This window comes from Halichoerus grypus, chromosome 9 (assembly GCF_964656455.1).
Source record: "Halichoerus grypus chromosome 9, mHalGry1.hap1.1, whole genome shotgun sequence".
Taxonomy (NCBI): domain Eukaryota; kingdom Metazoa; phylum Chordata; class Mammalia; order Carnivora; family Phocidae; genus Halichoerus; species Halichoerus grypus.
The window spans coordinates 38,258,597-38,286,116 of record NC_135720.1 but is presented as its reverse complement, the minus strand read 5'-3'; the positions used below and the strand labels follow the sequence as shown (position 1 = coordinate 38,286,116).

Below are 27,520 nucleotides of genomic sequence, written 5' to 3'. Positions count from 1 at the left end.
CCTAGACTTTCCCAAAGTACAATGCATCACCTTCTATCATTTCTCCTCTTTTTCAAAACAATTCAGCTTTTCATAAATTCTACTTCTAGGACTATCATGCCTCCATTTATCATAGTATTAAACTGAAAAAGAACCCTCCCTCTACCAGGGGGCAGTAAGAGTTATAAATGATTCCTTTGTATTTGTATCCAGTATTTATAGAACATATTTGTAATATATGTCTGTTATATAGAATATTATTTTATGGCGTGCCTGGGTGGCTCAGTTGGTTGAGCATCCCACTCTTGATTTCGGCTCAGGTCATGATCTTGGGGTCATGGGATCGAGCCCCAAGTAAGGCTATTTGCTAAGCAGGGAGTCTGCTAGGGGTTCTCTCTCTCTCTCCCTCTCCCTCTGCTCCTCCCCTGACTCATGCACTCTCTCTCTCTCTAATAAATAAATCTTTTTAAAAAACATATTATGTCGTATCACTATGACAAAGAGATAAACACATCCTTTCTCAAGAAGGACTTTTACTAAGCCTAAATGCATCATTTTATAGGACTTATAAAGGCAACTTTATTATACATGTCTCCATTTATTTCTTACATATCCTATATGTACAGATCTACATATATTTTTCTTAGACTCCATGTAGATCTGAAACCGCTGTGCATAGCCTCAAGATTGTTAATGACAAATAATGCAAATGGAATCTGCTTTTTGAGTCTTTCTTCAGTTAATTACTTTGGGAGTGATGTTAACTCACAATTCTTAAATAACAAGACATAACATGTTCTGGATAGAATGGCATCAATTAGTTCACATAAAATTCTTCTGGAACTAATAAAACCATATGAATGTATATGTATTAGATTATATAACTAATAGATAGTTACTAGATTTTTTTAATGAAGAATGTATATATACATGCACATGTACATATACATACACACACATAAATTACAGTAGGCTAAGTATTCCGTGCTAGTAAACATTAACAAATCATTGTGACTAAAAACTATAAAGGTTTATTCTTATGGATCAGTAGAAAGTTCTGTCAATCACTGTCACTAAGAAAACAAGGTTGGTGGAGAAGCCATCATCTCAGTCATCACGGGTTGCCATGCCAGAGAGCACAGATATGGAGTATCTACACTGGCACAAAAATGCTTCTCCTTGGGAAGAGAAGCTCATTGTTTACAGTTCATTGTCTAGAACTAGTCACGCAGTCCCACCCAACCGCAAAATGGCCAAGAAGAAGGGAGAATGTAAATTTTGGGAGGTCAGCATAAATTATTTCCACAATATTTGAATTATGTTTTGGCTAAAGCATTGAGTGATCTCCCTTGAATATGTGCAACCTGAGACATTTCTTAACAAATACACCCTTCTGGGGCGCCTGGGGGGCTCAGTCATTAAGCGTCTGCCTTCGGCTCTGGTCATGGTCCCAAGGTCCTGGGATTGAGCCCCTCATTGGGCTCCCTGCTCCGCAGGAAGCCTGCTTCCCCCTCTCCCGCTACCCCTGCTTCTGTTCCCTCTCTCTGTGTGTCTCTCTCTGTCAAATAAATACATAAAATCTTTAAAAAAAAAATACACCCTTCTACAATACTCTTAAACTCTAAAACTGTTCATTTTAATTATCTTGAAATAAAAATAAGTTAGATTTGATGGGATGGAAAAAGTCATTTCATTATTTAAAATCCATTTGGATTAAGTATTCATTCTCACAAAGGAAAAATAAAACGTTTCTGGCATTTGGGGACAGATAATGTGTTAGAGAGGGGTTTTATATAAAACATCCCCTCATTGGAAGTCCCTGTTTTACTGAACCCACACATTTTGGAAAACTTCCACTTGTATGTCAAGGATGCTGTAAGGATATAGTTTATGTGCATGGATAGTTATATATGACTGTTTTAGAGAGTTAGTTGAATTAATGTGTGTATGTATAAACTATATTCATAGATTTATTATACCCACATAAAATTTTGGCAAACAGGTATTTGCTTAAAAAAAAATACATAATGGCCATGAGGCTGACATACTGCCCAAAGTAAAATCATCTGTAAATGCGAAGTGGCTAGAGTGCAAGGAAGAGGGAAGGAGGGTCCCTAAGAACAGATGTGACTGATAATTCAAGCTCCTGGCTCTCACTGCTGTCTACATTGCCCCTATTTGAGTAGAGAAATAGTTTGAGCAAACCATCACAGGATGTGGTCTCTTTACTTCTCCCCTTTCCACCTGTTCTTCCGCCCAGGAGGCATTTTTCTTTGGCGGTGCTGACTGTGGATCACCGGAGAGTCAGGTAGCAGCAGTGTACCCAAGCCAGTTACTGGGAGAATTTTCAAAACCCTTTCTGTCTTTGAGCTTGCTGTTGTCTAGCCAGCCTCAAGGCTGAAAGCATCTGCTGTGCAGAAAACCTAGAATATCTTAAGTAGAGTTTTAGAATGGAAACCAAAATGGGACTTTTTGTGAACAATTTACTCTGCCTACTAATTGGAAGCCTTCCAACTAGATTTTCCTATAGTCATTCTGATCACTTCTGTTGTCATGATTAAGAGATGAAATGGTGTCTTGAATCTCTGCCCCTCCCCTTTTCATGTTACGCAAACCCCCCCCCAGACAATCCAACATTCAATTCAGTCGGGTCCAGTGAACTCTTCCTGAGGGCTTGTCGCCTGCTGGCATCTGAGAAACAAATGACAGGATCCCTGACTTTGACGATGTCACAATCAAAAATAGGGCGAGGTTCCTCAGGATACAAACCAGGTGCAAATAGGTACATTTTGGGGACATGGTAGACAGAGAATACTGTTTGGGCAATTTCTGGCTTAATGTTGTCTTCTTAGCTCCACCTTGTTTTCTGTAAAGTCAGCTAAACTCCTGCTTCTCCTTGCTTCCACATGTCTTTGAAGCTGCCCTCTCTTCCAGGGTATCTCGCTTGGATCTGCTTTCCCAAGGGGCTGCTCGCCCAGCTACTGCTCTTGACTCACTCCAAATCTCTCTAGCTCATTTCCTCCAACTTCATTCAGCTTTTCTTTCACAGATTCCTGACCCCTGGCAATCCTGTAGCCCTGTTGTTCGGTTTTCTGCCAATCAACTCCTAGCTGATTTGGAAATTAGCATTCACAAAGCCCACATTTGCATCGCACATACATAAGATATCTTCCATCTACAGCCAAAGGAAGACGAGTATAATACCCACATAATTGGGAAGAAGGGCTATTAATCACACAGCCTCCAGCCGAGCAGAGAGGACTGCTAGAACACCGTAATGATGAGCCAGGTGTGAGACTTCTAGCCTTCTCCTCCTTCAGCAGCATTTTCTTCTAGTTAGTATCAGATATCGCATTCAAAAGGAATACAGGTGTGCACAACTTTAATAAAACCAACCAACAAACAAAAAAACAAAACAAAACAAAAAACCCACACTTTCAAAATAGATCAAATAAATATGTATGGGAAAAGCCAGGGAGGAGATCAACTACAGAGATGGTATTGTTCGCATTACAAAAGAATTAAGCCAATTTCTTCAAACATGTGATTGCAACTGCCTGGTTTACAAAAATGTGTTCACAGGAATTAAATCTTTTGATTTGTGTAACAGTCCTGTGAGGGCTGCAAAATGGGTTAAAAGCCTTTCCCAAGAGGTCTTAGCTAGTAAATAGGGAGGATGGACATGCTGACCGAAGTTTTCCTCTGGTACCAAGGATAGGAAATAGGCTGCAGCCTGCAGAGATGAAATGGTATCCCTGGTGGGAAATGGATTCCTGAAACCCCCAAATTCAGAGTTCCTCAGTGGCAAAGAATGCCATGATTAATTAGCCATGTCTGCCGTGGGTGAGGGGAATGGAGGTGTGTGTGCCTCATAGTTTTTAGACACACATTATACCTCACTTCCTGTGACCAATAGGATGGAACGTGGAGGGTGTTTTACAAGGAAATGTAAATAAATAAGCTTTAAGGAAATGTAAATAAATGTAAATAAATAAGCTTTAAGGAAAAATATTTATAGCAGTACTGAAGTAACTTTATATTTTTAAAATATATGTTACAGTTTCAAATAATACATGGGAAAAAACAAACAAACAAGTACGTAATCCCTCTTTTTTCTGGTTACCTCCAGAGGACTAATATCTCTAAATTTAAGCTAAGCCTCTCCAACCAAAATCGCTGGGTTTTGTTTTCTTTTATTTCCTTTACTTCCAACACACTTCTAAGTTCACAGCAGATCGATGATTAATATTTTTAGGATACCAGCAGAGGATACTGGTAAAAACGTTAATAAGCTTACTATTTTCTGCAACTATTAAAATTGGCTTAGAAACCATATACAAATTAGCAGGAACATCATAAATGACTTTAGAAAAGGCCTTAATACCTGGTGCACTGTTCATAGCTAAAAACAGGATCACTGTCAAGTTCATCCTTCAGTCATATCTATTCCCTATCCAGAAAACTTTGTATGTTTTAGAGTGCATAAAATAATGGAAATCATTGTTTAACAGATTGTGGTAAAAAAAAATTTTTGAAGTTAAAACATGTGCCTTCACATGGATGGAGCCACAGATGTTTCCAATTATTCCCAGTTAATGATATATATTTGCTATTTGGCTTGTTAAGACTTGCCTAGGAATACCATTGGTGAGAAATTTTCAAGACTTCAAAAGCCTTTATCCAAGTTAATCTCGGATTGCACTGGGAATGGCACAGGAATATTTCTTTGGATGTTGGTGGCGTGCATGGTGCACGGATGAAAATGAGTTGCTTATTGCTCACACTGCACTTTGATGCTTTCTTTAATCTGGAAAGACATATTCAAAAACAAAGATTTGGTGATCAAAGATTTGGGTCCTGATTTTAATGTAGCTTACAACATTGCTATTAAAGTGATAAATAGTAAATCTGAGTTGTGAACTTGCTTCATTTTGAAGGGATGAATGTTTTTTATTTTATTTATTTATTTTTGCAACATATTTATTTTAATTTATTTTATTTTATTATGTTCAATTAACCAGCATATAGTACATCATTAGTTTTTGATGTAGTGTTTAACAATTCATTAGTTGCATATAACACCCAGTGCTCATCACCACATGTGCCCTCCTTAATACCCATCACCCGGTTACCCCATCCCTCCACCACCTCCCCTTTTGTAACCCTCAGTTTGGTTCCCGGAGTCCAGAGTCTCTCATGGTTTGTCTCCCTCTCTGATTTCTTCCCATTCAGTTTTCCCTCCCTTCCCCTGTGGTCTTCTGTGCTATTTCTTATGTTCCACATATGAATGAAACCATATGATAATTGTCTCTCTCTGCTTGACTTACTTCACTTAGCATAATCCCCTCCAGTTCCATCCATGTTAATGCAACTGGTGGGTATTCATCCTTTCTGACGGCTAAGTAATATTCCATTGTGTATATGAACCACATCTTATCCATTCGACTGTTGAAGGGCATCTCGGCTCCTTCCACAGTTTGGCTGTTGTGGACATTGCTGCTATGAATATTGGAGTGCATGCGCCCCTTCTTTTCACTACATCTGTATCTTTGGGGTAAATACCTAGTAATGCAATTGCTGGATCATAGGGTAGCTCTATTTTTAACATCTTGAGGAACCTCCATACTATTTTCCGAAGTGTTTGTACCAGCTTGCATTCCCACCAACAGTGTAAGAGGGTTTCCCTTTCTCCACATCCTCGCCAACACTTGTTGTTTCCTGCCTGCCTTCCTTGCCATTCTAACTGGTGTAAGGTGGTATCTCATTGTGATTTTGATTTGGATTTCCCTGATGGCTAATGATGATGAACATTTTTTCATGTGACTGTTAGCCATTTGTGTATCTTCTTTGGAGAAGTGTCTGTTCATGTCTTCTGCCCATTTCTTGACTGGATTATTTGTTTTTTGGGTGTTGAGTTTGACAGGTTCTTTATAGATCTTGGATACCAGCCCTTTATCTGTAATGTCATTTGCAAATATCTTCTCCCATTCTGTGGGTTGCCTTTTAGTTTTGTTGACTGTTTCCTTTGCTGTGCAAAAGCTTTTTATCTTGACGAGGTCCCAAAAGTTCATTTTTGCTTTTGTTTCCCTTGCCTTAATGGACATGTCTTGAAAGAGGTCACTGTGGCCAATGTCAAAAAGGTTACTCTCTATGTTCTCCTCTAGGATTTTGATGGATTCCTGTCTCACATTTAGGGATGCATGTTTTTAAATGAAAGAAGGTGAATTTCAAATCACAGTGGTATTCAAATTTTATTGGATGGATTTCAAAGACTAATATGTCTCTTTAAAAGATATTAATATTTATAATATGCCAAAATAAATAGCCCTTTTGCAGCTATTTAAAGTGATGATGAGGGGGTGCCTGACTGGCTTAGTCAGTAGAGCATGGGACTCTTGATCTCAGGGTCATGAGTTTGAGCCCCACGTTGGGTATAGAGATTACTTTAAAAAAATAAAATGCGTTTTTTAAAAAATTAAAAATAATGATGAAAAATATCAAGCATCAATTTCAAATGTACACAGTTTTCAAATTAATTCTTAAAAATTCTTTCAGGATATATGGGAGTGGAAATGCTTAAAGGCATTTAAGCATTAAATTACTCTAAAACAGTGGTTCTTAATGCTGGCTGAGAATAGAAATTATTTACTCACTTGTTTAAAGGATTACCATAAACATGAACCTACTTCTGGAAATTCTGTGCCCTTTAGGCTTAAGTTAGGACCTAGCTGGGTGTCATTTTTGAAAATTTTCACCAGAAATATCAGTGCCTTCCCTTTCTTTCTTCCCTTCCCCTTCCCTGATCCCTCTATTGTCCTGAATTGCTCAGAAATGCAAGGTATTTGGTCAAAAAATAAAATGATTCCATAAAACCAAAATGGTACCACAGCTCCAGTTGCTCCATCAGTTCCTGGAAATGACTTGAGAGTCATTTCCCTTCCAAGTACTGCAGGGTCTACCCTGTGATCAAGTACCGAATCTGTGAACCTACAATGTGTCTGCCATACCTCCACACCAAAGAGTGAGTTAGTGTGGAGCCCAAACTGAAAACTGAGTCTTCTAATTCCTAGTCCAGTGTCCATGACTCTACAACAGTTTTCTTCTGAGGACAGAATTGCTTGCTGCCTGTGACGGAAATGGACAGAATAACAGGCACTCGGTTTCTTTCCTAGCTCCTAGGATGGTCAACAGCTTTGCTGCTTGGCTTCGAATGTTTTACATGCTGCTCCAACTCTAGCTCTCCTGGGTACTCAGATACATAGACCCACTTGTCAAAGGTGGTAACCCAAGAAATGAAATAAATGTGATTTGTCTTTCTGTAACATCAAAATAGTTTATACAAATACTCACAAAAATACAGGAAGAAGAACCAAATCGCAATTGCAAACAAGGGATTTTGCCAATGACAGAGTTACTGAAATCTGAGAATGAAGGCAGTAAATAGTAAATAGGCAGGAAAGGACATTTCTTGGCACAGCTGAGGGCTGCGAAACATATAAACAACATTCCACAAATTAATTTTAGAACCTGGACTGGGCTTATTCCTAAATAGTAAGAAATAATCAAGATGTATTGATACTTCTGAAATGGGCACATTTTTAACTTTCTAATCTACTCTCAGTTCCTCTAGACAATAATAAAGCCATTTTGACACTGTCACTCAAAGGATAGCACCCTGATGTCTTATCCACAGTTATCAATCAAGTTTTGGTAAAAAAATAAATAAATAAACCCTGAGTAATCAGTTATCATGGTCTTTATTGTATTTTGCTTTATTTCTGAAAGGTGCCCTTGTAAACTGGGGAATAGTTCTGTGAGTCCGTGAATAAGCAGAGTGCAAGAACTTGAATAGCCTCTAAAATCAGATTAAGTCTAAGACTTTTTTGCTTTTAATATTCTCTGGTATACCCTGCATGCAAAGCAGAAATATCAGGTAAAATATTCACAGTCTGGGAGTAACAATCCTTAAATCTTACACCCAGCTGTATAATAAACTATTTTGTAATCATGAACTAAATGAGATCATTCTTAAGAAATTGCCTGAAAACAATGAAGGTGGTGTTATTTATTTTCTCCTTAGCTCAGGATCTTCCACTGCTTATTGAGAATACAATCATTTTTTCAGAATAACTCACAGTGATGTGCAAAAATGAACTAAATCTTACAAAGTTTACTCACTCCTCAGATACGACAGTGATTCTTAAAGGCAGTGTGATACTATTCAGTGTACCAACACACTAGCCTACACAGGGGCAAGTTTTATCCCATATCAACCATTATCACCAGTGCGCAATATCTGCTTTTCTACATAATGTTTGAAGCACTTGCTTACCCCTGAAGCATAATATCACTTGATCTATGAGAATACTTAGACACACCATGGAATAAAAATACCAGTTTATTTAAGATAGTGAGGATTATAAGCTGCAACAAATAACCAAGAATTAGGTTTTCTTTAATAATATGAGATTTAAGTTGAATTGTCTGAAATTGTGCAATGAACCGTGTACAATCCCATTTCTTATATTTAATCTTGTAATTATAAACTTAGCTCAGAATAAATAATAAGGTACATTAAATCAGAAGTTATTTCAGAAAAATAAGTATATGTAAATATACTAAAGTAGAGTAAGTTTTGAAAAACATGACAAACTACTGGCCTTGAACAAAGGTTTACCATCTTCCTTTGTAATATATAACATCACTGTCTTTTAGGATGTCTTTCCAGTCATGATCATTTATTATGATAAAAAGTTTTTAAGAAATAAGTCTTTGATGGCTATTTCCTTTTCACTGGATCTTCTAAACACGGTGGCAGAATAATAATAGTGGAATGTGTACGTGTTTTCAAATAACAGCAAGCATTCTCAAAGGAAGGCTGTAAAGACGATTGATAATGACAGCTATAATATGAGGGATAATTTATTGTTTAGCATGTAATACTTGAGTGAAAAAGAATAAAAATATGGGCAAACACACTTAAGCTAAAGAGTGTTTACGTAGTAGAAAAAAAGCCATCTGTAATGTTTCTCCTGCACCTTTTGTGTTTACCAGTCCTATAAATAGGAGTTTAAACTCTAATTCTTCCAAACAACTGGGCATATGATTCCTGCTCTTCACTCTCCTCCTGCCCATTCCTGCCCTTATGGCATCATGGTAGCTTTTGTCCCAACTCTGACCTTTATTGTGACTCTCAACCCATTTTAAATTCCCTGAGAATCAAGACCACAACTTTTTTTTTTTAGAATAACAAAAAATATTTTACTAAAACATAAGATTTACAGAAGTTTCCAGACAAGCCATTTAAAATGGTCACAAGCTTTTTCTTGAGGGAAGGAGTCTACACTTGACAGCAAAGTCCCAATGTTACTAGTGAGGGCTGTGATGTTTGTTTAATGTTCCCATTTTGGTTCAACAATCAAGCTTGTCCATGTACGGCATCTAAATAAAGTTAGACTTGGCTAGAGAGCATATTCTAAAGAACTGGTTAGCTGCTTTTAACCAATGCAATTAGATCACCATAAAAAGGGGGAAAGGTTAGGGTTAGGGTTAGACCACAACTTTTTGCACACATGTGTCTATCACTTGTAATTTCCTTCTAACTTTATTCACAATATTATATGTTATTGTACCTAATGAGGCAGCTACTTGTCACATGATGATTTGGTTAATGCTAATTGCAAATATGGCTGCAAAGTCAAGGACTGAATTAGAGAGTGTCATGGCTCCAAGGATATTTTGGTTTTCTTTATCTCTTCTTTTATTCTGAAATGTCTACCTTGCTCTCCTCTCCTTATTGATTCTTAGGCTCTCCACCTCTTAAGTTTAACCAGCTTCTTATCAGCAACTTTATAAATACAAATTGTTTCTTTTACCCTGAACTATCCAGTGTCTTCCAGTCATTTATCTTCACTTTTCCTACCCATTTTCCATAACCCTATTGATTTCTTTCTTCATCACAGAATTATAGGCAGATTCTCTCTCTTTTTTCTAATTTCTATATTTTACAAATGATATTTGCTGTGATTTTATACCATTCTCTTACTTACAGATCATGTTTAGGTTGATTTAGTCCTAATATACTATATCTATTACAATGAAAATCAATTTTAAATGAAATTATACTGTAAGGTACAAAAAATTTCCATGTCAGTGACTCAACAGTTGTTCTTCTATTCGTTTTCAGCAATGTGCTTAGTTCATAAATTTAGGAAAGTCTGTGTTGCTTACAAATTAAAAGGCTTGAAACAAGTTGTCAAAGGAGGCTGAATACTAAAAAGATGGTAAAGGAGTGGCCAAAACTAAATGAGAAAATATGTTTAGCCACTCCTTTATTGTCCTTTGATTGTGAGTCTGAGGTCTGAATTAGAATGACGTTAGCCACGTGGTGCCCACTTTTTTTTTTCTTTTTTTTTTTGGTTCAAACTTCTGGTCTTCAAAGCTTTAGAGTTGCTGTGGTACTTAATCTGGGACTGAGTTGGAGGAACTTTAGAATCATATTAATGAAAACATAATTCTGTGCATCCGTATTGTCACTATAGTGTATAAAACAACTTTCCGTGTAAGTGATTGTGTTGTGTCAACAGCTCTGTGAGGCGAACAGGGTTAACTGTGAGAACCCTGCTAGTGTGGCTGGAAAAATTATCTGAACATTTAAGTTATAAAAAATTATTAAAAGCTCTATTTCAATATATCCGCATGAACATCTACCTGAGATGATTCTTCACTTTCCTTTTCTTTTTTGTGATCCATTACAGATTCTTTTTCCCTTTAAACCCTATATGCTTATAGACCTTAATCTCTAGAGAAGGATGCCGATTCTCCCAACAAAGGTGGTTTGTTGCTTCGCTTTGCTTCGCTGAGCCCCAGTCAGAGGCTCTGATGACAGAGAGTCTGCTTGTCAGCTTTGCTTCATGAATCCAAAGAAAATGGAACTTATCGGAAGCTGAGCCTCAAGCGCAACCTGTGCCTCTTATTGGGACCTTTTCGTGCTAGGACTGGCGGGGGTCTCCATCTTGCATCATTGGGTTCACTGACAGAAAGTGAAGGGAGCTGTCGCACTGTTAGGTACCACTCTGCAGACTGCTACATGGCAAAATAAACAAACAATATATTTTTAGGGCACCACCTGCAGCTAGCAGCTGTTCCAAACAGAGCAGAACCACGAAGGATGTGATTTGTTCCATTTAACATGAAGCCTTGAGGTTTAGAAAAGAGGGAGGAGAAGGTTCTATGTATACAACCCACACATCCGCAATTTCAACTGAAGCTGATTTTTTTCTTTTTTAGATAGGAATTGAAGTATCATTATATCTCTCCTCCTTTCCCACCCCGCAACCTCTGGTTGAAAACAATTCTATTATTGGGGTTATAACTGTTAACTGAGAAAATCATTTTTCTCTGCCAGTAAACTTCCTCTTCCATTCAAGGGCAATTTTCTCTCAAGCAACCTATACTTAAATGCCAACATCTGCTATATCTAAGCTGTATATAAATGGTGTCTGGCATTTACATGATGCCAATGACATGATTAGAGAAACTCATACACTTGGCTTACATAGAATTTTCTTCTTATCTTATAGCTTTCATCTATTTCAGTCCTCCTTCAGGATCTGTCTGCCTCTCTAAATGTGCCACGCAAGTCCAAAATACTCTGAAAGCGGAACTTTGAGCTCTTATTCTAATCGACAATCAACTCTTGCATTAACTCCTACCTTTCTGGGCATTAAAGCTGCATAATGCATCATGATAAAATTCCACCATATCTGTGTTGTCTGAGAACCCAGAATGTTGAGGCTGATGCAAGGGATATTTTAAGTACTTGCTTTTTTCCTAGATTTAAAAATCTCCTCATTCTCTTAATGGCTATTGATTCTAACCTCACAAACCAAAGTCACCATTTCATTTTGAGTTCTTCTAGGTGAGCTGGGATAAATATAATTAAATTATGGATGACTCTGGAAGCAATCCAGGTAGTTACAAATTGAGGTCATTTTAAGTACAGAGAGGGACAGTTACCTTTAATATTAGATTGGCCACCAAGAACCATATACTGTTTAGCTTTTTCTTGACAACGGACACATTTTAAAAAGAGAAACTGGTCTAAATATTTAAGAGGTGAACTCAAATGCCATCCTTAACTTGTCTACCACTAACTAGATTCTTAGTCTGAAGGAGAAAAGTCTATTGAACATCTTTTTGTGGCTCATTAACACTCTTTGGTGGGACTTAAAGATATTGCTCTGAGATTCAGAGAGGTGAGATGAAGGGATTTCAAATCTGCAGTGATGCATGCCTCCAGCTAATAGAGGAAATCAAATCCTGTGAGCCACGAAATGAAATTTCCTCTATTATTTTCACCTGCATCATTAAGATGATGATTTTTTTTAAATATTGGGCACAAAATAAATTCCTGCCAAAGTAGTCTCCAAGAGTGTTGAGTGTGAGAACTGCTTCCCTCTCCTTCACCTTTCTAACATATTAAAAGAAATTATCTGCAAAAAAAACACAGACTGGGTTTTGTTAAATTATGTCTGCTTCTGAAGCCTTGTCGATCAATCAAGTTTCTACTTTATGACTTATGGGACAGTGCTTTTCACTGGATGCCGTGGAAACTGGAAGAACAAAGGGAAGTATCTGTAGTTCCAAAGAACAAAAGAGCACCTTTAGTTGGAGCATCCTTATGTTCTGCAAAAGTAAGAGTCAGTTTAATTATCTTCAATTACAGTATAATTAATACTATAATATTTACTATAGTATAGTAATTATAGTAGATCAAATATTCCTCAGGGTTCTATAGTAAATATAGTTAATGATATTGTACAATTAAGAATTTGTTAAGAGGGTAGATTTCAGGTTAGGTGTTTTTTTACCATGTAAATAAAAAACAATCATAATCATAATCATAAACCCAATGAGTTATGCTGATTGTGGATGAGGAATGAGGAAACTGAAGCTTGGGGAAGATGCCTGATGTTTGTCTCTGTACCCTTTGCACACAGTTTCAGTGTCTGAAATGGTAAATCCTCCCCTTTGCAACCCACATTTTTTAGTCTTATTCAATATCCAGTTACACCTACCTCACTCTGTCCTCTCCCTCGTTCCACACTCACTAAACTCATGGTCAAAGACTTTCTCTCTCTTTTATTATCTCTATAATAATATATGGGTTGCAAAGGGAAGGATTCACCATTATTAACTATAATGTACATGGATGCACAGCAGATCTCTGGAACTTTTTTGTCGTGCTTGGCTGAAACTCTGTACCTACTCAGTGGCAACTTCCGATACCCCCCTCCCCTCAGTACCTGGCAACGTGATTCTACTTTCTTCTTCTCTAAGTTTGACTATTTTAGATACCTCATATAACTGAAATCTTGTAGTTTACATTTTTCTTTGGCTGGGCTAAATTCACTTAGCATAATGTCCTTAGGGTTTATCCATGTTGTCACATACGACAGGATTGTCTTCTTTTTTAAGGCTGAATAATATTCCACTGTATGTATATGCCACATCTTTATCTGTACTTCAGTCAGTGGACATTTAGGTGGTTTCCAGCTCTTACCTGTTGTGAATATACAACGCCAAATATTTCTTTGAGATTCTATTTTAAATTATTTTGGGTAAATACCCAGAATGGGGATTTCTGGATCATATGGTAGTTGTATTTTTAATTTTTGGAGGAACTATCATTGTGCTTTTCATTATGGCTGCACATGTTGTGTTTCAACAACAGTGCACAAGTGTTTCTATTCTGTGTATCTGCATCGTCACCAACTCATGGCTTTGTTTATAATAGCCATATTGACAGTTGTGAGGTGATATCTCATTCGGGTTTTGATTTACATTTCCCTGATGAGAGTGACAGTGATCTTTTTTTTTTAAATAGACCTTTTAGCCTGCGTATGTCTTCTTAAAAAAAATGCTCAAATCTTTTACCTGTTTTTAAAATTGGGGTTACTTTTTTGCCATTGAGTTGTAGGTGTTCCTTATATATTCCAGAGATTAAACGCTTGTCAGATATATGGTTTGCAAATTTTATCTTCCATTCTGTAAGTTGCCTTTTTACTCTGTTGATTGTTCCCTTTGCTGTGCAGAGCCTTTTATTTGACATAGTCCCATTTGTATATTTTTGCTTTTGTTGTCTGTGCTTTCAATGTCATTTCCAAGACCAATGTTATGAAGTGTTTTCCCTGTGTTTTCTCCTAGGAGTTTTATGGTTTCGGGTTAAAGTTTTTAATTTTCAAAATTTTAATCCATTTGGGGTTGATTTTTGTGTGGTGTAAGGGCCCGGTTTTATTCTTTTGGATGTCCAGTGTTCCCCAAAACCTGTTTGTTGAAGAGACTGTCTTTTCCCATTGTGTATTCTCGACAGTCTTCTTGAAGATCAGTTGACCATATATGCATGGGTTTATTTCTGGGCTCGCTATTCTGTTCCATTGGTCTACATCTGTCTTTATGCCAGTACCATACTGTTTTGACAACTGTAACTCTGCAATATGTTTTGAAGTCAGAAAGTGTGAGGTCTCCAACTTTGATCTTCTTTCTCAAGATTGTTCTCACTATTCAGCGTTTTTTTGTGGTTCTATAAACTTTTAGAACTGTTTTTTTTTTTTCTATTTCTGCCAAAAACACTATTGGGAATTTGATAGGGATTGCATTACTCAGTGGCCCCCATCCTCCCCAGACTTGGGATTATTTTCTTAGTTTTCTTTTCAGATAATTTGTTGTTAGTGTACAGAAAAACCAATAATTTTTGTATGTTTATATTTTGTATCCTACAATTTTGCTGAATTCATTTATTAGTAATAACAGTTTTTTTGTGGAATCTTCAGCATTTCCTACATATAAGAACATGTGCTTTTGCAAATGGGGATAATTTTACTTCTGCCTTTCTGATTTGGATGCCTTTTATTTATTTTTCTTAGCTTTAGCTAGAATTTCTAGTACTATGTTAAGTAGAAGTGGTGAGAGTGGACATCCTTGTTTTGTTCTTGATCTTTGAGGTAAAGCTTTCAGTTTTTCACCATTGAATGTAATGTTAGCTGTGGACTTTTCATATATGGCTTTTATTATGTTGAGGTAATTTCCTTCTATTTCTAGTTTGTTGAGTGCTCTTATCACGAAGGGGTGTGGAATTATTTCAGTTATTTTTCTTCTGAATCTGTTGAAATGATTACAACATTTTTATTCTTTGTTCTATTAATATGGGATATCTCATTGTGTGGTTATGTAGGTTGAACCATCCTTGTATCCCACTTGGTTATGGTGTATGATTCTTTTAATGAACTGTTGAATTCAGTTTCCTCATATTTTATTGAAGATTTTTGCATTTATGTTCATCATGCATATTAGCTTATAGTTTTCTCATAGTGTCTTTGTCTGGCTTTGTGTTATGGATGAATGTTTGTATTCTTCCCCCAAAATTGATATGTTAAAATCCTGCCACCCAATGTGGTATTAGGAGATGGTGACTTTGGGAAGTGATTGGTCATAAAGGTGAAATCTTCATGAGTGGGATTAGTGCCCTCATAAAAGAGACACCGGAGAGCTTTTTTTTTTTTTTTTTTAAGATTTTATTTATTTGACAGAGAGAGACACAGCGAGAGAGGGAACACAAGCAGGGGGAGTGGGAGAGGGAGAAGCAGGCTTCCCGCCAAGCAGGGAGCCCGATGCGGGGCTCCATCCCAGGACCCTGGTATCATGACCTGAACTGAAGGCAGATGCTTAACGACTGAGCCACCCAGGCACCCCTACACCAGAGAGCTTTTTTACCCTCTCTGCCACATGAAGACACAGGGAAGTCAGCAGTCTGCAAACAAGATGCACACCCTCACCAGACACCAGCTCTGTTAAGACCAGATTTTAACTCTGTTAAAATCAAAGCAGTGCCTTGATTTCTGGATTTCTAGCCTCCAGAACTGTGAGAAATAAATTTCTGTTGTTTACAAGCCATCCATCTATGGTATTCTGTTATAGCAGCAGGAACCAACTAAGGTAGAAATTGCTACTGTAAGAAATGTCTAAAGATGTGAAAATGGCTCTGGAACTGAGTAATGGGTAGAGACTGTACAAGTTTGAGGTACAAGTTTTAGCTAGGAAAAACTAAATTATTAGCAACAGAATTTTAAAGGCAATTCTAGTAAAGGCTCATAAAGAAAAAAGGATAGCTATAGTTTCTTTTTCGAGAATAGATATGGATGGGAAAGACTTGATGAGGTCTCCGATGGAAATGGAGAATATGTTATCAGATGATGGATAAAAGGCAGTCCTTATCATAAAGTGGTAACAAATGTGGATGACATGTTTATGTTCTTGTGCTTGGTTGAAGATAGAACTTATGAGTGATGAAATTGGCTGTTTAGCTGAGGTGATTTCTAAGGAAATTGATGAAGGAACAACTTGGTTCTTCTTGCCTACTAATAGTAAAGTGCAAGAAGAAAGAAATGGTTTAAAGATGGAATTGTTAAGCAAAATGGAACCAGAACTTAAGTATTTGGAAAAGACTCAGCTAGCCAAATTTTTAAAAATTAGAGTGTGCTCAAAAGAGAACGCTAAGGGTGTGGACAAGCAACAGTTTGATAATGATGTGAATACCAACCTAATCTGTCATCTCAAGAGAAGCCAGGTTCTATTCTTAAAGACAAGGAAAGAAGTACTGCCTCAAGGCAATTCAGAGCTCAGGGCTGCCCCTTTGACCACAGGCGCACAGTGTGAGGCCTGGTGGAGACTGGAGGGAGAGGGGGATATAGAGAGGTCTCAAAGGGTGGGACTGCGTTTCTGATTAAGGTGGACCAGGATGGCACTGCCTACTGCCTCAGGGATGGGACCCCTGCAAAGAACTGCAGTGTGAGCTGTAACCAGCAGAACCATGTGGGTGGGACTACCTGAAGCCATGGGGCCATGGCCTTATCCTGGGAGACCACTGGGGATACAACCCCTGCCCAGGAGAGCCAGAGAGACAGAACTGCCACCACAGTGGGTCCAAAGGTAGAACACTGTGTCAAAAAGGATTACTCTCAAGCCTTCTGGTCTAAAAAATTTGCCTATTATGGGGCGCCTGGGTGGCTCAGTCATTAAGCGTCTGCCTTCGGCTCAGGTCATGGTCCCAGGGTCCTGGGATCGAGCCCCACATCAGGATCCCTGCTCCGCGGGAAGCCTGCTTCTCCCTCTCTCACTCCCCCTGCTTGTGTTCCCTCTCTATGTCTCTATCTGTCAAATAAATTAAAAAATCTTAAAAAAAAAAAAAAAAAAAGAATTTGCCTGTTAGGTTTTAGACTTACTTGGGACCATTATCCTTTTCTTCTATTTCTCCCTTTGGAAGGGGAATGTCTATCTTATGCTTACCCCGTTATTTTATTTTGGAAGTACTTGACTTTTTTTTTTTTTTTTTAAAGATTTTTTATTTATTTATTTGAGAGAGAGAGAATGAGAGAGAGCAAGCACATGAGAGGGGGAGGGTCAGAGGGAGAAGCAGACTCCCTGCCGAGCAGGGAGCCCGATGCGGGACTCGATCCAGGGACTCCAGGATCATGACCTGAGCCGAAGGCAGTCGCTTAACCAACTGAGCCACCCAGGCGCCCTGGAAGTACTTGACTTTTTGGTTTCACAGGTTTACAGCTGGAGAGAAATTTGCCTCAGGATGAACTGTACCTTGAGTTTTAGTCATGTCAGACTTATATAATTTTTAAGAAAACTTTGGACTTTAGAATTTAGAGCTTATGCCGGAATTAGTTAAAACTTTTAGGGCTATTGGGATGGAATGAATGTATCTTGCATATGAGGACATAAATTTGGGGGTACCAGAATGGAATGTCATGGACTAAATGTTTGTATCCTCCAAAATTATTATATTGAAATCCTAACTCCCAGTAAGATATTATTGGGGGATCATGAGATCATTGAGAGGTGATTAGATCATGACGGTGAAGCCCTCATGAATGAGATTGGTGCCCTCATAAAAGAGACACTAGAGACCACTTTCACCCTCTTTGTCATATGAGGACACAGGGAGAAGTCAGCAATCTGCAACCAGAAAGTGAGTTCTCACCAGACCTTGAATCTTCTGGTGTATTGATCTGGGATTTCCAGCCTCCAGAACTGTGAGAAACAAAGTACTGTTGCTTATAATCCATCCAGTCTATGGTATTCAGTTATAGCAGCCCATAATGCTTAAGATACTCTGGTATCAGGGGGCACCTGGGTGGCTGAGTTGGTTAAGTGTCTGCCTTCTGCTGAGGTCATGATCTCAAGTTTCTGGGATGAGCCCTACATTGGGCTCCCTGCTCAGCAGGGAGTCTGCTTCTCCCTCTGCCCCTCCCTCCACCTGTGCACAACCTTTCTCTCTCTCTCTCTCTCTCTCTCTCTCTCTCTCTCTCATAAATAAATAAATAAATAAATAAATAAATAAAAAATTTTTTTTAAAGGTACTTTGGTATCAGGATAATGCTGACCTCATAAAATGAATTTGGAAGTATTCCCTCCTCTTCAGTTTTTGGAATATTAAAGAAAAATGGTCATTCTTCTTTACATGTATGGTAGAATTCTCCAGTGAAACCATCTGGTCCCGAGCTTTTTTTTTCTGGGAATTTTTTGGTTACTGATTCAGTTGCCTCACCAGTTATAAGTCTGTTAAGATTTTCTATTTCTTCAGGATTCAGTCTGAGTAGGTTGTATGTTTCTATGAATTAATCCATTTCTTCTAGGCTATACAATTTGATGGCATATAATTTTTTATAGTACTCTCTCATACATTTTAATGCCTGTGGTATCACTTGTGAAGTCTCCTCTTTCATTTCTGATTTTATTTATTTGAGTGCTCCCTTTTTTTTCTTGATTAGTCTAGCTAAAGTTTTATCCACTTTGTTGATTTTTTAAAAACCCAACTCTTAGTTTTGTTAAATTTTTCTATTTTTTTCCTATTCTCTACTTCATTTATTTCTGCTCTAATCTTTATTATTTTTGTCCTTCTACTAAGTTTGTGCTTTGTTTGTTTTCCTAACTCTTTAATGTGTAAAGTTAGGCTGTTTGAGATCTTTCTTCTCTTTTAATGTGAGCCTTTACTTCTATAAACTTACCTCTTAGTATTGCTTTTGCTACATTCCGTATGTTTTGGTATGTTGTGGTTTTGTTTTCATTTCTCTCAACATAGTTTCTAATTTCCCTTTTGATTTCTTCTTTGACCCAGTGGTTGTTCAAGAGTGTGTTCTTTAACTTACACATATTTGTGAATTTTCCAGTTTTCCTTCTGCTATTGATTTCTAATTTTATTCCATTGTGGTTGGAAATGACACTTACTATAAATCTTCTTAAATTTGTGAAAACTTGTTCTGTGACCTAACATGTGATCTATCAGAGAATATCCATGTGTACTTGAGATGAATGAGTGTTCTGCTGCTCTTGGATGGAATGGTCTGTATATGTCTGTTAGGTCCATTTTGCTTATTGTGTTGTTGAAGTTCTGTTTCCTTACAAACTATGTATTGATGAATTGGTGTCTCTGAGAGGGAAGGAATGGTCTGAGGCTTTCTATTCCATCATCTTGCTGACATCACTCCCCCAACCTCACTGGGTTTTGTGTATAGGAATAAAATAAGATGATGAATGTTTTTAAAAATCTCCATTTCTTCCATAGAATAAGTATTCAGTAAAAATAAGCATTATTATTATTCTTATCTTTATTATTTGTGAAAGGAAGCAGTCAGGGTTATTCAGAAAAAAAGTGGAAGTAGTGACTGTTAAGAGATTTTCACAAGTGAGTTAGGAAATAGAAGGGTGTCAGTTGATAAAGGAATCTGAAAGTTAGGTCAGATGCTTAGATGTGATTTAAAAGATAAGAGAAACCACTGTAAGTGTCTAAACAGATAAGGAAACAAGAGATGTCATTGTTTATTCATTACCCTGAGCCACCAAATTTTTATCATTCTCTTACTTACCTACCTTATTTTATTTTCTTTTAGGTGATGATAATTGAAATTTCCTTCGATTATATTGAAGATTTCTCTGTAGTACTCCAGTTGTAAAGTGGCATAAGTAAATACCAAAACTTGATGGTTTTTTGACTATGGAACAAATAAAAAGGATAAATCAATGATAACATTCACCATTTGTAGAATATTTCTCCTTGGTGGCTCAGTCGTTAAGCGTCTGCCTTCAGCTCAGGTCATGATCCCAGGGTCCTAGGATCAAGCCCCGCATCGGGCTCCCTGCTCAGTGGGAAGCCTGCTTCTCCCTCTCCCACTCCCCCTGCTTGTGTTTCTTCTCTCGCTGTGTCTCTCTCTGTCAAATAAATAAATAAAATCTTAAAAAAATACAAAAGATATTTTAAAAAAATAGAATGTTTCTCCTTAAAGAAAATTTATCACAGACCTTATAAGAAGTGTTGTTTCCTTCAAATTTCCAAAGGGAGAGACAAACAGATGCTATGCTGGTTTCTGATGACTTCACCAGAGTCAAAGACAGAATCAGTACATGTCTGAGAATGGAATTTACATTTAGTTAATGACATTTAGTTAGTTACATTTAGTTAGCACTCACAATGTGAAATGTTTACATCAGAATCAATTATTCGCATCATGATTTAGAGTCCACTCTAGAGTGTACAGGCATAAATGTCAGAGTGCCAACAAGCAGGAACCAGATTCTTGGGATTTTACTTCTTAGTAGTATTTGGCTATAAGGTGACTTTCCTTGAAAGATCACACAAATTGAAATACGTTTGTAAATTCAAATACTCAACACATGCATACAAAAAATCATCCATGCAAGTAGGCAAGGGTATTACAGGACAGGCCAGAATTTAGAGTATTTCTTTTTCTTGTTTTTACTTAACACTCCCACAGGACGAAATGGAGTTTTAATAAAACAAACTGCTAGAGTTCTTCGATTAATACTTTTGCTAAGACAGAACTATAAACAAACTTTAAAGTGACTGTCTTCTCCCTCAGAAGTGCAATAAGATATGTCATCTAACTTTGCTTAGAAAATATTAATAAAATAAAATGAGAAAGAAAGGAAACTAACAAATAGGTATATGTAAAATAAACTGTTGGGGCGCCTCAGCTGGTTAAGTGTCCAACTCTCGGTTTCAGCTCAGGTCGTGATCTCATGGCTCCTGAGATCTAGCCGTGTAGGGCTCTGTGCTCCACAGGGAGTCGGCTTGGGATTCTCTCCCTCTGCCCCTCCCCCTACTTGTGCATGCACGCACTCTCTCTTTATGAAATAAATGTTTAAAAAAATAAAAGAAGCTGTCATTTCATACTTTAAAAAAAAAACGGAAAGTAAGCCAAAATAGATAACAATATAAGACAAACAATTCCAGGTAATCTCATTCTAAACATCATTTTAAAGCATCAAAAATTTGGAACAGATAATAGAGGTCACTGAATGTTATTTCTTTGTTTTGTCGGTCAGAACACTGAGCTGTACAGCTGAGTGGCTGTAGGGCTGGGACTACGGACTGGCCTCTTGTGCTACAAGACACATTCCCTCAGTTCTTATTTTGAAATTCCAAGTGTCATTTCCTTAGTCAACAACTTCTTTTATCTTTCATATAGAAAAAACATCCTTTGAAAAATTGTATGGCCTCTGTTTATGAAACCAGAGAGTGTAAAATCATGTTGACTATAGGAAAAATTGGAAGATGAACTCAAATTGTTTTTAGAAACTTTACATTCTTTCCTTCAGGTCTCTTTCCCCCCTCCTTAGTGGTGATGCAGGAGAGCTAGGTTCTTGTCTCATGAAGTCGAAGAATGAATCTCGTGGGCAAAGGAGAGTGAGTAAAGTGATAGAAGTTTATTAAGTGAAAATACAGAAAAAGCTCCCAAGAGCGAGAGGGTTCCAGACAGGGTTGCCAGTGAGGGCCTTTAGGGTTGGTATAGTAAACTAACCAGGGAACTTAAATCCTTTTAACATTTCTATTGATATCACCATTGAGCAAGGACTAGTCATAACACCTTCAATGACTTACTTCCTTTTTAGGTTCTGGTTAGTTATTCCTTGTTGGTCACAGGTGATTATCATAAAGAGACACCCACCCTGCAACCTAGGGCAGGATGGTCTGAGTTGTCCCCTTATCCCGGGTTTTCCCACACTTCCATGTTTTTTGGGATTTCTGTGAGCCTGATCACATAGCCCCCTATTTCTCCCTACCTAGCCCCACCTGTCCCTAATTCAATGGATTCCACTGACTCCTTCCCTCTCCTGAACCCAGACGCTCATTCTGCTTCCTGTTCTCCTTTTGAATGAGAGGGTGGAAAGAACATTTTTATATCACTTAAACACAGTAGCCTGCTTAGAACAGATTAGTATGTAAGAAACGCTCGTTTTAACATACAGAATACTCTCAGTCAGCTATCACATTTGAAAACATATGCTAGCCAGTAGAGAGCTTTACTACCCCTGATGGGGGCAAACAACATGCAAATCAATACAGGATTCTAGAATTAGAAAATTCTTTAGCACTCAGAAGAATGAATTTTGATAGTAGAATTGAGCTACCGTGGCAGGAATTAAGGATGTTGTTCCTGGCATGGGAGAATGTTTTCAAAACATTCTTTAAATCATTCCCAGTGGCTGACTACCTATTTTCTTCTAACTGGAAGCATTACTCAACAACAATAATGTTCACCATCATCATTACCATCTTTGATTGAAATCTTATGGTACCAGATACTTCCCAAATACCTTGTCATGAAATACTTCATTTATTAAAATGAGGATAATAATGGGACTTACTTTATGAGATTGTTGTGAAGTTTCAATTACTTAACACATGTAAAGGGCATTAAATAGATCTTAGCTAATAGAGAGCCTCCAGGAAATGTAGCTGCTATTGGTGTTATTATAGCCCTCCCTCTTTACCTTTCTACCAAGACGCTCTTCTCTAGGCTAAATCCCTTTATTTTATCAATTATGGCTTAGAGGATGTGGGTGTTGACCTTCATGACTGTGGAGTCTTATCTCTGTATAGTCAGCAATTTAGAAATGACAGCTTGGTCCAAAAACAAACACAACCCTGCAGGTGCTGTCCGACTAACTGGCTTTTAGTCTGCCGATCTTGGAAAGGTGTCTCCTCTCTGAGTTAGACAGTACTTTGATTATTTAATTGGAAATAGATGAGCATTTCATAACACCAAGAACAGAGGCTGGCTGAAGAGTTTGACACATTCAATGATTAGTTTTTACCCACATAACTTTTGCGTCTCAGGCTGAAGTTGGGAATCTCCACTTGGCTGAGGGATTTGCTTCTGTATCCAGTGAATGCACTGTTTAATCTGGGTGGATTCGGATGGAAGATCAAATCCTCAGTGCAGCGAAAGGGAAGCCTGTACTGACCTTTATATCCTCAGTTCAGGGTCAGTTTGCAGGCCAAGGAAGCAATTTGATTACAAATGCCAGCCATGATGAAATCCCATTTCACTTTTATTTTGCTTAATTTTGTAACCAAGGAACAAGTCTTTAAATAGCTAAGGAACACATGTCAAAGGAGATTAAATAAAGGGATCTCCAACTAAGTTCTCTGTATTAATCACTTATTGTATAAGGATCTTGGGAAGAGCTGAGCAAGATTCGAATACCTTTACTAAAAACATTGGTCATTCTTGGGGTATCTGGCTCAGTCGGTTAAGCATCTGACTCTTGGTTCCAGCTCAGGTCATGATCTCATGGGAGAGTCTGCTTGAGATTCTCTATCTCCCTCTCCCTGCCCCTCCTCCTGCTCATTCTCTCCCTCTCTCTCATAAATAAATAACTCTTTAAAATAAATAAATAAATAAAAACATTGGTCATTCTTCAGGTCCCTTTGGAAGGCAAGAAATCTTTACGCATCTGATGCTAGCTTGCTATCAGGCCCCAGTTGGAGATCTGCATAAACAGTAGGCCAGCACTGGCATCTTTCTTGTCCAAGCTCCTGGCACATCCCTGCATCACCACTGCAATCTTCTTCGTCCATTCATCCTTTCCTGTTACCACCCACCCTGTTGTGCAGCTGGCTAATGCCTCTAAATGCTGCCAGGTCAATTAGGCAATGATCATAACCCAGAGAAATGCTAATGTAGCTCTCCTCCTCTCAAGGAACTTAAAAGCTCAGAAAAGTTAGACTTTTAGACTTCTTGGCAATCTATGGGTGTACACTGTTACCTTGATTCAATCTGTATTTCCTTGATTATGCTGAAAGAGAAGGATCTTCTCATATGCTCTGCAGAAATTCAGGCTTCTGTGAAGTCCCTAGTCCTACCCTTTGTCCACTTTTCAGTTGGCTTGTTTATGTTTTTAAATGGGTTTTTTTTTTTGTTATTTTATAAAAAATATGTTATAGAAAGTTGTCTTTTTGAGGTTATTCTTCCAGTGCTTCCTTTTTTAGCCTTGTTATACCGTCTTCCATCATGCAAAATATTTCATCTTGATATGGTCAAATTTATCAAATATATTCCATGAAGGCATGTGCTTTATAAACTTTACATAAGGAATATTTTACCAAATCAGATATCTCAAAAATATACTCCTATATTTGTTATGAAACAAATGGTGTAAACATTTGCTTTTCACATTTACATCTTTAATTTATCTCAGATTTACTTTTCCTTATGAGTGTGATATCTGGAAAATACCTAACTGACTTTCTTTCCCAAAAATAGACAGTTGTCCTAATGCCACTTAGTGAACAATCTTTACGACCCCACTGATTGTAATCCTATTTCTGTAATAAACCACATTTACCTCTATGCTTAGGTTTATTTTATTTATTTCATCTACACTGAAAATCTGTTGTGCAGTGTAGCCGCCTTCATGACTGATCTTCGCCAGATCTTCTGGAGAACCTGCTGCACCTTCTACAGCAGCCCTTTGATGTTATGAAGACAGTTTTTTTTTTCCTCAAATGTCATGAACCAGCCTCTGAGAGCTTCAGACATTTCTTCTGCAGTTTCCTCACCTCTCTCAGCCTTCAGAGAATTGAAGAGAGGTAGGGCTTTGCTCTGGATTAGGCTTTGGTTTAAGGGAATATTGTTCCTGGTTTGATCTGTCTAGACCTCTAAAATTTTCTCTATATCAGCAGTAAGGCTATTTTGTGTTCTTATCATTTGGGTGTTCACTGGCATAGCACTTTTAATTTCCCTGAAGAACTTTCCTTTTGAGGCGCCTGGGTGACTCATTTGGTTAAGCCTCGAACTCTTAATTTTGGCTCAGGTCATGATCTCAGGGTTGTGAGATCAAGCCCCATGTTGGGCGCCACACTGGGGGTAGCACCTACTTAAGATTCTCTCTCCCTCTGCCCCTCTCACCTCCCCTTCTCTGAAAAAAAAACAAAAACAAAAACAAAAAAACTTTCTTTTTGCCAGAGGGGAAGGGGTGGGGAACGGGCAAAATGGGTGAAGGGGAGTGGGAGGTACAAGCTTCCAGTTATGGAATGAATAAGGCGCAGGGATGAAAGATGCAGCACAGGGAAGATAGTCAATGATACTGTAATAGTGTTGCATGGTGACACATGGCAGCTACACTTGTGGTGAGCACAGCATAATGTATAAACTTGTCAAATCACTATGTTGTACATCTGAAACTAATGTAACATTGTATGTCAACTATACTTCCACTAAAAAAAAAAAACTTTCCCTTTGCATTCACAACTTGGCTGTTTCCTGCAACAGGCCTAGCTCGTAGCCTATCTTAGCTTTTGACATGCCTTCCTTACTAAGCTTAATCATTTCTAGTTTTTGATTTAAAGTGAGAGTTGTGTGACTCTTCCTTTCACTTGAACACTTAGAGGCCATTGTAGGGTTATTAATTGGCCTAATTAGAATATTGTTGTGGCTCGGGGCGCCTGGGTGGCTTAGTCGTTAAGCGTCTGCCTTCGGCTCAGGTCGTGATCCCAGGGCCCTGGGATCGAGCCCCACATTGGGCTCCCTGCACCGTGGGGACGCCTGCTTCTCCCTCTCCTACTCCCCCTGCTTGTGTTCCCTCTTTCGCTATGTCTCTCTCTGTCAAATAAATAAATAAAATCTTTAAAAAAAAAAAAAAAAAGAATATTGTTGTGGCTCAGGGACTAGGGAGGTCCAAGGAGAGGGAGAGAGTTGGGGAATGGCTGATTGGTGGAGTGAACAGAACAAACACATTTATCAGTTAAGTTCATCATCTTTTATGGGTGTGATTCGTGCTGCCCTAAAGCAATTACAATAGTAATTTTGAAGATCACTGACTATAGATCACCTTAAGAAATATAATAATAATGAAAAATTTTGAAACATTGTGAGAATTACCAAAATGTGACACAGACACAGAGTGAGCAAAAGCTATTGGAAAATGAGACACATAAACTTGACTGACGTAGGGTTGCCACAAACCTTCAATCTGTAAAAAACGCAGTGTTAAGAATTATAGTCAAACAAAGCACAATAAAATGAGTATCCCTGTATAGCTTTGTAATATGTTTTGATATCCATTAGACGGCCTCACTCCTTGCTTCTGCTTCAGAATCACTTGGCTTTTCATATGCTTTTATTCCTCCATGTAGATTTTAAATTAGTCTATCAAGTTCTATGAAAAACACTGTGGAAGTTGCATTAACTTTACAGATTAATTATGGAATAAATAACATCTTACAACAGTGAGTAGAAAAGAAATTGTGTCATTATATTATTATTTCCAACTATGAATATTATATCTCTGTAATTTTCAAGTCTTCTCTTATATAACTCAAAAAAATTTAATAATTATCTCCATAAAAGACTAGCATATCTCATTGTAACTAAAAAAATCTCTAGGTACCTGGGATGTTATTAGAACTACAAATTTGATTTTTTAACAATTCTATTACTTTTTCTAGTTGTAAATTTTGGGATTTAGGAGTAATTTTGAGTTTGTGTCCAGCAACTTTGAAGGACTCTGTTATGTTCTAAAAATACACGTGCAGATTTTCCTGGATTTTCAATGTAGGTGGACATATCATGTGCAAATGATGATAATATGGTTCCTTCTTCTTTTTTCCCTTAATCTTACATCTTTGGATAGTCTTCTCAAATTTGCCATCAGAATAATGAATTATAGATCTAATAGCAGGATTCTGGTATGTTTGTCTTGTTGTGACCTATATTATACAAGCTCTAAAATTTTGTATTAAGGAGGATGTCTAGTAGGTTTTTTTTGCTTTTTTGGGCGGTATCATATTCTTTATCAAGTTAAGTTCTCTTCTCTTCCTCCTTTTTTAAGAGCATCTGTGAAATTTACTGGACTTTTCCTTTTTATCTTGATGATTATATAAAACTTCTCCTTGGATCTTTAATGTGGTTAATTGTGATAAAAATCCTAAATTGAACTATCCTTGCACTCCTTGCATAAATCATACATTTTCATGTTGTTGTTTTGTTATCAATAAATAGTTAAATATGAAAATATTTTGTTAAATATTTGTTTAATAAATTAAATTGTCCATGATGTTCTATAATTGTACAGTCTGTCACTACTCTTGACATTACGGCCATCCTAGAGTCTCAAAAATATTGAATTATATTCTTCTTTCTCAATACCTGCAAGTGCTCATATAGCACAA

At 37.6% G+C, this 27,520-nt stretch overlaps 1 protein-coding gene across 4 annotated transcripts in view; it reads left to right on the top strand.

Annotated features, from left to right (window-relative positions):
• NKAIN2 (sodium/potassium transporting ATPase interacting 2) overlaps positions 1 to 27,520 on the top strand; it is a 968,314-nt gene that overhangs the window by 801,380 nt on the left and 139,414 nt on the right. The gene's annotated exons all lie outside the window — the stretch shown is intronic.